Genomic DNA, 12,500 nt, shown 5'->3' with positions numbered 1-12,500 from the left:
TCCTAGGGCTTAGGATCGACTAACTCGCGTGCAACGGCTGTTAACGCGAAACCCTTCTCCACATCAGCCCTCAAGGACCTCGCTTGAGTATTTGCTACTACCACCAAGATCTGCGCCGACGGAGGCTCCAGGCGGGCTCACGCCCAGACCCTTCTGCGCACACCGCCGCGGCCATCCTACTCGTCGCGGCCTCAAAACGATCGCGCGACGCGGGCGCCGCGCGAACGTCCCACCTGCCTGCGACGGTCGAGTATAGGCTGAACGCTACAGCGCCATCCATTTTCAGGGCTGGTTGCTTCGGCAGGTGAGTTGTTACACACTCCTTAGCGGATTCCGACTTCCATGGCCACCGTCCTGCTGTCCTGAGCGACCAACGCCTTTTATGGTCTCCGATGAGCGTTCATTGGGCGCCTTAACTCGACGTTTGGTTCATCCCACAGCGCCAGTTCTGCTTACCAAAATTGGCCCACTTGGCACTCCCATCCGAGCTCCTACTTCATCTTCGAGCAAGAAGGAGATCTCACCCATTTAAAGTTTGAGAATAGGTTGAGGTCATTTCGACCCCAATGCCTCTAATCATTCGCTTTACCGGATGAGACTGTCAGAATGACGCGAACGTCATGTTTCTCGAGCGCCAGCTATCCTGAGGGAAACTTCGGATGGAACCAGCTATTAGATAGTTCGATTAGTCTTTCGCCCCTATACCCAGTTCGGACGATCGATTTGCACGTCAGAATCGCTTCGGTCCTCCATCAGGGTTTCCCCTGACTTCGACCTGACCAGTCATAGTTCACCATCTTTCGGGTCCCAGCGTGTACGCTCTCAGTGCGTCTCGATAATCGCACGGGGGCTTTCTCGAAACGCCTCGGGAATGCGGCGGGGCGTCTGGCGACGCCCGCGCATCTTCCCTGCGGCCGGCTCGAGGCCGACCTTTCACTTTCATTTCGCCTCTGGGTTTATCAGCGTTCCCAATGACTCGCGCACATGCTAGACTCCTTGGTCCGTGTTTCAAGACGGGTCCTGTGAGTGCCCAAAACAAAACCACCGCCGACCGGGACGCGTCCCGTCCGAGAGCGCGCCACTAACCGCCGGCAACCGAAAAGCGACGCCCGCGACGCACTAGACGCCGGGGGCCGCGATAAGGAAGCGGCTGTGACGCGACGGACGCCCTCACAGGTGGGGCGGACGCGATCCTCGTTCTCTACCGTCGCTCGTCAAATGTTCGACCGGCCCCGGCCGTGGACGCCGCGGCTCCGCCCCGCATAGCGAGACGGGACAACCGCACGGCGCATTCGACCGGGGCGCGACGGGTCGCGGTGTTATACTGAGGGAGAAGTGCACGCGCTCCGGGGGCCCGGCTGCGCACCCGGACACCCGCCGCCCCGACACGAGTGCCGAGGGCGAAGGTGTGCACCGAGACGCGGGCCCCGACGGAAGACGCGATGAATCTCCCCGTTCGCTCGTTTGAGTTCCACAGGTTTACCCCTGAACGGTTTCACGTACTCTTTAACTCTCTCTTCAAAGTTCTTTTCAACTTTCCCTCACGGTACTTGTTCGCTATCGGTCTCGTGGTAGTATTTAGCCTTAGATGGAGTTTACCACCCACTTAGGGCTGCACTCTCAAGCAACCCGACTCTGGGGAGAGAGACCGTCGCGGCCGGCTACCGTCGCTACGGGCCTGGCACCCTCTGCGGGTAAGCGGGCCCCGTTCAAGATGAACTTGGACAGGCAGCCGTGACTAATGACCGCGCGTGTATATATTACTCTCCTCCCTAACGCTACATTTCCCGGCGGCCCGCCTGGGCCGCAGGATTCAGCGCTGGGCTCTTCCCGTTTCGCTCGCCGCTACTCGGGGAATCCTCGTTAGTTTCTTTTCCTCCGCTTACTGATATGCTTAAGTTCGGCGGGTGATCTCTCCTGATTTGAGGTCGACGACAGAAAGATAATTTTTATATTATATATAAATAATACAGACAGACAGAGGCGCGCGGCGGCGGGACCGCGTCGAGGGCGCGAGGATCGCCCCGCGAAGATCGCAAAAGGATCGATCGCGGTTTCACAGCGTCGTCGCTAGCCCCCGGACACGCGTTAGCGTCCCGGCCGCGCGCTCGAAATTCGTCACACATTTGACCGGACGCCCGCGCGCGCGCCGACCGCCGGAGCGGGTCGGGCGGCGCGGGCGACGCCGGCAGCGCGCTCGCCGGGGCCCCCCCCCCCTCGCGGACGAGGGTGAGAGACTCCGCGGCGAAGTCTGGTCGCATTGCGTGCGCGACCCTCAAACAGGAGTGGTCCGTGGACAAACTACGTCTTGCTCGGACCGCAATGTGCGTTCGAAATGTCGATGCTCATGTGTCCTGCAGTTCACACTCTGACGCGCATTTAGCTGCGTTCTTCATCGACCCACGAGCCGAGTGATCCGCCGTTCAGGGTAATAATTGTACAATTTTAAAATTGTCATTCGTTCACTTGTTTATCCGTCGCGTTTTGGGTGTTCGCGCGAGCGCAAACTGACCTTAGAAGATCAAAACAACAAAAAATAGCAACCTTAATGGTGATGCGCGCGCGCACACGCACACGCGCATCACTAAATCGCGACCGGACGCGGGCGCGGTCCCCCGACCCGTCAGGATCGAGAGAGCCGTCCCGCGACGCCGGCGGGTCCGCGGTTCGCGGCGGCGCCCTAGGGCGATCTCCGCCGCAGCGATGTCGGGCTCTCGGCCGCGCATCGTGATTCGTGTATTTTACATACAAGTATGTATATATATATTACAAAATATATTATTACACAGGAAATGATCCTTCCGCAGGTTCACCTACGGAAACCTTGTTACGACTTTTACTTCCTCTAAATGATCAAATTCGGTCAAACTTTCCGACGCGTCGGACGCCCGAGACGAGCTTCCGCGCACCAGTCCGAAGACCTCACCAAATCATCCATCGGTAGTAGCGACGGGCGGTGTGTACAAAGGGCAGGGACGCAATCAACGCGAGCTGGTGACTCGCTTTTACTAGGAATTCCTCGTTCATGGGGGAGAATTGCAAACCCCAATCCCTATCACGAAGGGGTTTCATCGGGTTACCCGGGCCGTTAGGCCAAGGAGGACACGCTGATCCCTTCAGTGTAGCGCGCGTGCGGCCCAGGACATCTAAGGGCATCACAGACCTGCTATTGCTCAATCTCGTGCGGCTATATATACCGCCGGTCCCTCTAAGAAGATTTTCATTGTACGCCGGTAGTGAAGACCGCGAGACGCACGCACGCGACGCGAGCGCCGCGGAACGCGCGCACGCGGACCCTCGTGATACCGGTTGCACGTCTATTTAATAGGCTAGAGTTACGTTCGTTACCGGAATTAACCTGACAAATCGCTCCACCAACTAAGAGCGGCCATGCACCACCACCCACCGAATCGAGAAAGAGCTGTTAATCCGTCAATCCTTCCAGTGTCCGGGCCTGGTGAGTTTTCCCGTGTTGAGTCGAATTAAGCCGCAGGCTCCACTCCTGGTGGTGCCCTTCCGTCAATTCCTTTAAGTTTCAGCTTTGCAACCATACTCCCCCCGGAGCCCGAAAGCTTTGGTTTCCCGGGAGCTGCCCACCGGGTTAAAATTATGAAACTTCGGCGGATCGCTGGCTGGCATCATTTATGGTTAGAACTACAGCGGTATCTAATCGCCTTCGAACCTCTAACTTTCGTTCTTGATTAATGAAAACACCTTTGGCAAATGCTTTCGCTTTAGTCCGTCTTGCGACGATCCAAGAATTTCACCTCTAACGTCGCAATACGAATGCCCCCAGTTGTCCCTATTAATCATTACCTCTGGTATCAGAAAGCCAACAAAACAGAACCGAGGTCCTATTCTATTATTCCATGCGTACAATATTCAGGCAAGTGTTAGCCCGCTTTGAGCACTCTAATTTGTTCAAAGTAAACAGCCGCGACGGCCCGCCTCGGCGCGCGGCCGACCGTGAGGACGACCGCGACACACCGGCGGTGGACGCACCGGCGAGAAGCCCCGCAGACGTGCCTGTCGTACCGCATTCGGTAGACCGACACCGCAGGACACAATTTCAACTACGAGCTTTTTAACCGCAACAACTTTAGTATATGCTATTGGAGCTGGAATTACCGCGGCTGCTGGCACCAGACTTGCCCTCCAATGGATCCTCGTTAAAGGATTTAAAGTGTAATCATTCCGATCACGAGGCCTCGGACGAGTCCCGTATCGTTATTTTTCGTCACTACCTCCCCGTGCCGGGAGTGGGTAATTTGCGCGCCTGCTGCCTTCCGTGGATGTGGTAGCCGTTTCTCAGGCTCCCTCTCCGGAATCGAACCCTGATTCCCCGTTACCCGTGACAACCATGGTAGTCGCATAAACTACCATCGACAGTTGATAAGGCAGACATTTGAAAGATGCGTCGCCGGTGCTAGACCGTGCGATCAGCTCAAAGTTATCTAGAGTCATCTCGAATGGCGACGGACGGGGCGCGAACCCCGCCGCCGATTGGTTTTTGATCTAATAAAAGCATCCCTCCCGTTGCCGGTCAGGACCTCGTTTGCATGTATTAGCTCTAGAATTGCCACAGTTATCCAAGTAACCGTGTACGATCTAAGGAACCAAAACTGATATATTGAGCCATTCGCGGTTTCACCTTAATTCGGCTTTTACTGAGACTTGCATGGCTTAGTCTTTGAGACAAGCATATGATTACTGGCAGGATCAACCAGGGAGCTGTTCTTCGGGTTAGCTGCGTAACCGAGAGACACTGCTCGGACACGGCGTGTTCGCGCGCGGCGGAGTCACCCGCCGCGCCACGCTCTGTGACACTCACACTCCGTCGATAAAAGAACAATTTGCTCATTATCGGGCATGTGTATTGTTGTTACTCTGCCTTGCCGCTGCGGTGGTTCTCTTGCTCGAAGAGCCGAGCGGGGAGAGCAGGCGGGGATCGATCACACGGAGTGCGTCGTCGTCGCCTAAATTATGAATTCCCATTCGTAAAACGCGTACGCCGTGAGCCGTGAGGCAACGGTGTGGCCGGGGAGTTACCTCCTCCGACCGTACTCTTTTTCATTTCTTGGTCAAGTTCTACTCGCGCGGAACTCCAGAGATGAGACACGGGCGCCGGCGAAGCCAGAAGGCGAACGCCGCGTCGAGTTTCGCAAATGTACCGCCGACGCGACCGACAGATGGGCCGCCGCGGTTTGCGAACGCTGTGCAAATCAGCGCGCCACTACGGACGCGCATACAGTACCGCGGCGGCCCGGTCTCGCCGGCCCCGGCCCCGAGAGCGACTAGACCGAGGCGGGTGCGCGGATTCGGGCTTAGCGTAACTCCCGCGCGGGGTACGGCGAGTGATCGAGTCCAGATGGTCGGCGCGCATAATTTTTTTCACTTCTCTCTACACGATTTTCGTTTCGATAGCGGATACACGTTACGAATATATATACATATTTTTTACACGTCGATGCGTGTACACGCAGATATATATATTTTTTTAAAAAGTATTCATCCTCTTCTTCTTCTTCTCCTTCTCCTTATCATTATAATCATTGTTATCATTATTATCGTAACTATCATGATTATTAGTTTTGTTATTATTATTATTATTATTATTATTATTATTATTATTATTATCCTTCTTCTTCTTCTTCTTCTTCTTCTTCTATTCTTCGTCGTCTACTTTTCGTCTTAATCGTCTTCTTCTTCTATTCTATTCTATTCTTCTTCGACTTCCTCTTCTTCCTCTTCTTCTTCTTGCTCTTGTTCTTCTTCTTCTTCTTCTTCTTTTTCTTCTTCTTACGAAATTATTATTATTTTAACTATTACTACTATTGTTATGATAACTCTTCTTCTTCTTCTTCTCCTTCTTCTTCTTCTTCTTCTTCTTCTTCTTCCTCTTATTATTCAGTATTGTCATAACTATTATGATTATTAGTTTTGTTATTATTATTATTATTATTCTTCTTCTTCTTCTTCTACTTTTCTCCTACTTCTTCTTCTTCTTCTTCTTCTTCTATTCTTCGTGGTCCTATACCTCTTCTTCGACTTCCTCTTCTTCCTCTTCTTCTTCTTGCTCTTGTTCTTCTTCTTCTTCTTTTTCTTCATCTTACGAAATTATTATTATTATTATTACTATTACTACTATTATTATGATAACTATTCTTCTTCTTCTTCTTCTTCCTCTTCTTCTTCTTCTTCTTCTTCTTATTATTATAATCATTGTTATCAGTATTATCATAACTATTATGATTATTAGTTTTGTTATCATTATTATTATTATTCTTCTTCTTCTTCTTCTACTACTTTTCTTCTACTTCTTCTTCCTCTCCATCTTCATCATAATATATATATATATATATATATATATATATATATATATATATATATATATATATATATATTCGCGATTGCCGCGCGTCGGCGTCGCTTGACCGCGTTCAGAGCTCGATCCGGGCCTTGTCCGACGAGCCATCGAGAGGGTCGAATTAATGTCAGACGGCGAGGCATTTGGCAACCTTAAGCTGATCATAGCTACTCCCGCCGTTCACCCTTCCTTGTGTTATATTATGTATTAATATCCTCGTATAATATTATATATTAACTCCCACTCGTAGTACCCGCGCAGTGTGGGGTACGCGCGGCCGCTTGACCGCGTCGCGAGCTCGATCCGGGCCATTCCCGACGAGCCATCGAGAGGGTCGAATTAATGTCAGACGGCGAGGCATTCGGCAACCTTAGGCCGATCATAGCTACTCCCGCGGTTCACCCTTCTCATTAATAACCTTATATTGATTAATTAATTTATTCAATTAATAATATTATCTATTGTAAATAATCCATCACTCCGACTCTCTGTTATCTCTCACATGAATAAACAATCACTCGTACTCCCCGACGAATGTCAGACGGCGAGGCATTAAGCCGTTCATAGCTACTCCCGCCGTTCACCCCTCCTTATATAATATTTTATATATATATATATATATATATATATATATATATATATATATATATATATATATATATATATATATATATATACATTATCTAAACGAACAAACACTCCGACTCGTAGTACTCGCGCAGCGTAGGGTACTCGCGATTGCCGCGCGTCGGCGTCGCTTGACCGCGTTCAGAGCTCGATCCGGGCCTTGTCCGACGTGCCATCGAGAGGGTCGAATTAATGTCAGACGGCGAGGCATTTGGCAACCTTAAGCTGATCATAGCTACTCCCGCCGTTCACCCTTCTTTGTGTTATATTATGTATTAATAACTCCTCGTATAATATTATATATTAACTCCCACTCGTAGTACCCGCGCAGTGTGGGGTACGCGCGGCCGCTTGACCGCGTCGCGAGCTCGATCCGGGCCATTCCCGACGAGCCATCGAGAGGGTCGAATTAATGTCAGACGGCGAGGCATTTGGCAACCTTAAGCTGATCATAGCTACTCCCGCCGTTCACCCTTCCTTGTGTTATATTATGTATTAATATCCTCGTATAATATTATATATTAACTCCCACTCGTAGTACCCGCGCAGTGTGGGGTACGCGCGGCCGCTTGACCGCGTCGCGAGCTCGATCCGGGCCATTCCCGACGAGCCATCGAGAGGGTCGAATTAATGTCAGACGGCGAGGCATTTGGCAACCTTAAGCTGATCATAGCTACTCCCGCCGTTCACCCTTCCTTGTGTTATATTATGTATTAATATCCTCGTATAATATTATATATTAACTCCCACTCGTAGTACCCGCGCAGTGTGGGGTACGCGCGGCCGCTTGACCGCGTCGCGAGCTCGATCCGGGCCATTCCCGACGAGCCATCGAGAGGGTCGAATTAATGTCAGACGGCGAGGCATTCGGCAACCTTAGGCCGATCATAGCTACTCCCGCGGTTCACCCTTCTCATTAATAACCTTATATTGATTAATTAATTTATTCAATTAATAATATTATCTATTGTAAATAATCCATCACTCCGACTCTCTGTTATCTCTCACATGAATAAACAATCACTCGTACTCCCCGACGAATGTCAGACGGCGAGGCATTAAGCCGTTCATAGCTACTCCCGCCGTTCACCCCTCCTTATATAATATTTTATATATATATATATATATATATATATATATATATATATATATATATATATATATATATATATATATATATATATATATACATTATCTAAACGAACAAACACTCCGACTCGTAGTACTCGCGCAGCGTAGGGTACGCGCGGCCGCTTGACCGCGTCGCGAGCTCGATCCGGGCCATTCCCGACGAGCCATCGAGAGGGTCGAATTAATGTCAGACGGCGAGGCATTCGGCAACCTTAGGCCGATCTTAGCTACTCCCGCCGTTCACCCTTCTCATTAATAACCTTATATTGATTAATTAATTTATTCAATTAATAATATTATCTATTGTAAATAATCCATCACTCCGACTCTCTGTTATCTCTCACATGAATAAACAATCACTCGTACTCCCCGACGAATGTCAGACGGCGAGGCATTAAGCCGTTCATAGCTACTCCCGCCGTTCACCCCTCCTTATATAATATTTTATATATATATATATATATATATATATATATATATATATATATATATATATATATATATATATATACATTATCTAAACGAACAAACACTCCGACTCGTAGTACTCGCGCAGCGTAGGGTACTCGCGATTGCCGCGCGTCGGCGTCGCTTGACCGCGTTCAGAGCTCGATCCGGGCCTTGTCCGACGAGCCATCGAGAGGGTCGAATTAATGTCAGACGGCGAGGCATTTGGCAACCTTAAGCTGATCATAGCTACTCCCGCCGTTCACCCTTCCTTGTGTTATATTATGTATTAATAACTCCTCGTATAATATTATATATTAACTCCCACTCGTAGTACCCGCGCAGTGTGGGGTACGCGCGGCCGCTTGACCGCGTCGCGAGCTCGATCCGGGCCATTCCCGACGAGCCATCGAGAGGGTCGAATTAATGTCAGACGGCGAGGCATTTGGCAACCTTAAGCTGATCATAGCTACTCCCGCCGTTCACCCTTCCTTGTGTTATATTATGTATTAATATCCTCGTATAATATTATATATTAACTCCCACTCGTAGTACCCGCGCAGTGTGGGGTACGCGCGGCCGCTTGACCGCGTCGCGAGCTCGATCCGGGCCATTCCCGACGAGCCATCGAGAGGGTCGAATTAATGTCAGACGGCGAGGCATTTGGCAACCTTAAGCTGATCATAGCTACTCCCGCCGTTCACCCTTCCTTGTGTTATATTATGTATTAATATCCTCGTATAATATTATATATTAACTCCCACTCGTAGTACCCGCGCAGTGTGGGGTACGCGCGGCCGCTTGACCGCGTCGCGAGCTCGATCCGGGCCATTCCCGACGAGCCATCGAGAGGGTCGAATTAATGTCAGACGGCGAGGCATTTGGCAACCTTAAGCTGATCATAGCTACTCCCGCCGTTCACCCTTCCTTGTGTTATATTATGTATTAATAACTCCTCGTATAATATTATATATTAACTCCCACTCGTAGTACCCGCGCAGTGTGGGGTACGCGCGGCCGCTTGACCGCGTCGCGAGCTCGATCCGGGCCATTCCCGACGAGCCATCGAGAGGGTCGAATTAATGTCAGACGGCGAGGCATTTGGCAACCTTAAGCTGATCATAGCTACTCCCGCCGTTCACCCTTCCTTGTGTTATATTATGTATTAATAACTCCTCGTATAATATTATATATTAACTCCCACTCGTAGTACCCGCGCAGTGTGGGGTACGCGCGGCCGCTTGACCGCGTCGCGAGCTCGATCCGGGCCATTCCCGACGAGCCATCGAGAGGGTCGAATTAATGTCAGACGGCGAGGCATTCGGCAACCTTAGGCCGATCTTAGCTACTCCCGCCGTTCACCCTTCTCATTAATAACCTTATATTGATTAATTGATTTATTCAATTAATAATATTATCTATTGTAAATAATCCATCACTCCGACTCTCTGTTATCTCTCACATGAATAAACAATCACTCGTACTCCCCGACGAATGTCAGACGGCGAGGCATTAAGCCGTTCATAGCTACTCCCGCCGTTCACCCCTCCTTATATAATATTTTATATATATATATATATATATATATATATATATATATATATATATATATATATATATATATATATATATATATACATTATCTAAACGAACAAACACTCCGACTCGTAGTACTCGCGCAGCGTAGGGTACTCGCGATTGCCGCGCGTCGGCGTCGCTTGACCGCGTTCAGAGCTCGATCCGGGCCTTGTCCGACGAGCCATCGAGAGGGTCGAATTAATGTCAGACGGCGAGGCATTTGGCAACCTTAAGCTGATCATAGCTACTCCCGCCGTTCACCCTTCCTTGTGTTATATTATGTATTAATAACTCCTCGTATAATATTATATATTAACTCCCACTCGTAGTACCCGCGCAGTGTGGGGTACGCGCGGCCGCTTGACCGCGTCGCGAGCTCGATCCGGGCCATTCCCGACGAGCCATCGAGAGGGTCGAATTAATGTCAGACGGCGAGGCATTTGGCAACCTTAAGCTGATCATAGCTACTCCCGCCGTTCACCCTTCCTTGTGTTATATTATGTATTAATAACTCCTCGTATAATATTATATATTAACTCCCACTCGTAGTACCCGCGCAGTGTGGGGTACGCGCGGCCGCTTGACCGCGTCGCGAGCTCGATCCGGGCCATTCCCGACGAGCCATCGAGAGGGTCGAATTAATGTCAGACGGCGAGGCATTTGGCAACCTTAAGCTGATCATAGCTACTCCCGCCGTTCACCCTTCCTTGTGTTATATTATGTATTAATATCCTCGTATAATATTATATATTAACTCCCACTCGTAGTACCCGCGCAGTGTGGGGTACGCGCGGCCGCTTGACCGCGTCGCGAGCTCGATCCGGGCCATTCCCGACGAGCCATCGAGAGGGTCGAATTAATGTCAGACGGCGAGGCATTTGGCAACCTTAAGCTGATCATAGCTACTCCCGCCGTTCACCCTTCCTTGTGTTATATTATGTATTAATATCCTCGTATAATATTATATATTAACTCCCACTCGTAGTACCCGCGCAGTGTGGGGTACGCGCGGCCGCTTGACCGCGTCGCGAGCTCGATCCGGGCCATTCCCGACGAGCCATCGAGAGGGTCGAATTAATGTCAGACGGCGAGGCATTTGGCAACCTTAAGCTGATCATAGCTACTCCCGCCGTTCACCCTTCCTTGTGTTATATTATGTATTAATAACTCCTCGTATAATATTATATATTAACTCCCACTCGTAGTACCCGCGCAGTGTGGGGTACGCGCGGCCGCTTGACCGCGTCGCGAGCTCGATCCGGGCCATTCCCGACGAGCCATCGAGAGGGTCGAATTAATGTCAGACGGCGAGGCATTTGGCAACCTTAAGCTGATCATAGCTACTCCCGCCGTTCACCCTTCCTTGTGTTATATTATGTATTAATAACTCCTCGTATAATATTATATATTAACTCCCACTCGTAGTACCCGCGCAGTGTGGGGTACGCGCGGCCGCTTGACCGCGTCGCGAGCTCGATCCGGGCCATTCCCGACGAGCCATCGAGAGGGTCGAATTAATGTCAGACGGCGAGGCATTCGGCAACCTTAGGCCGATCTTAGCTACTCCCGCCGTTCACCCTTCTCATTAATAACCTTATATTGATTAATTGATTTATTCAATTAATAATATTATCTATTGTAAATAATCCATCACTCCGACTCTCTGTTATCTCTCACATGAATAAACAATCACTCGTACTCCCCGACGAATGTCAGACGGCGAGGCATTAAGCCGTTCATAGCTACTCCCGCCGTTCACCCCTCCTTATATAATATTTATATATATATATATATATATATATATATATATATATATATATATATATATATATATATATATATATATATATATATATATATATATATATATATACATTATCTAAACGAACAAACACTCCGACTCGTAGTACTCGCGCAGCGTAGGGTACTCGCGATTGCCGCGCGTCGGCGTCGCTTGACCGCGTTCAGAGCTCGATCCGGGCCTTGTCCGACGAGCCATCGAGAGGGTCGAATTAATGTCAGACGGCGAGGCATTTGGCAACCTTAAGCTGATCATAGCTACTCCCGCCGTTCACCCTTCCTTGTGTTATATTATGTATTAATAACTCCTCGTATAATATTATATATTAACTCCCACTCGTAGTACCCGCGCAGTGTGGGGTACGCGCGGCCGCTTGACCGCGTCGCGAGCTCGATCCGGGCCATTCCCGACGAGCCATCGAGAGGGTCGAATTAATGTCAGACGGCGAGGCATTCGGCAACCTTAGGCCGATCATAGCTACTCCCGCGGTTCACCCTTCTCATTAATAACCTTATATTGATTAATTAATTTATTCAATTAATAATATTA

At 49.6% G+C, this 12,500-nt stretch overlaps 1 non-coding gene and 2 pseudogenes across 1 annotated transcript; all 3 read right to left on the bottom strand.

Moving 5' to 3' along the window:
- LOC148299230 (large subunit ribosomal RNA) overlaps window positions 1–1,931 on the bottom strand; it is a 4,078-nt pseudogene extending 2,147 nt beyond the window's left edge.
- A 338-nt stretch (window positions 1,932–2,269) lies between these two features.
- Window positions 2,270–2,431, bottom strand: LOC148299229 (5.8S ribosomal RNA; annotated as a pseudogene).
- A 359-nt stretch (window positions 2,432–2,790) lies between these two features.
- Window positions 2,791–4,730, bottom strand: LOC148299228 (small subunit ribosomal RNA). Its single transcript, XR_015839108.1, has one exon. It is a non-coding gene; the product is annotated as a small subunit ribosomal RNA (ribosomal RNA).
- Window positions 4,731–12,500: the final 7,770 nt, after the last annotated feature.

Source organism: Brachycentrus maculatus, unplaced genomic scaffold, assembly GCF_059751285.1.
Source record: "Brachycentrus maculatus isolate JH-2025_06_01 unplaced genomic scaffold, ASM5975128v1 h1tg001277l, whole genome shotgun sequence".
NCBI classification, from domain to species: Eukaryota; Metazoa; Arthropoda; class Insecta; order Trichoptera; family Brachycentridae; genus Brachycentrus; species Brachycentrus maculatus.
This window is presented reverse-complemented; position numbering and strand designations above follow the sequence as displayed.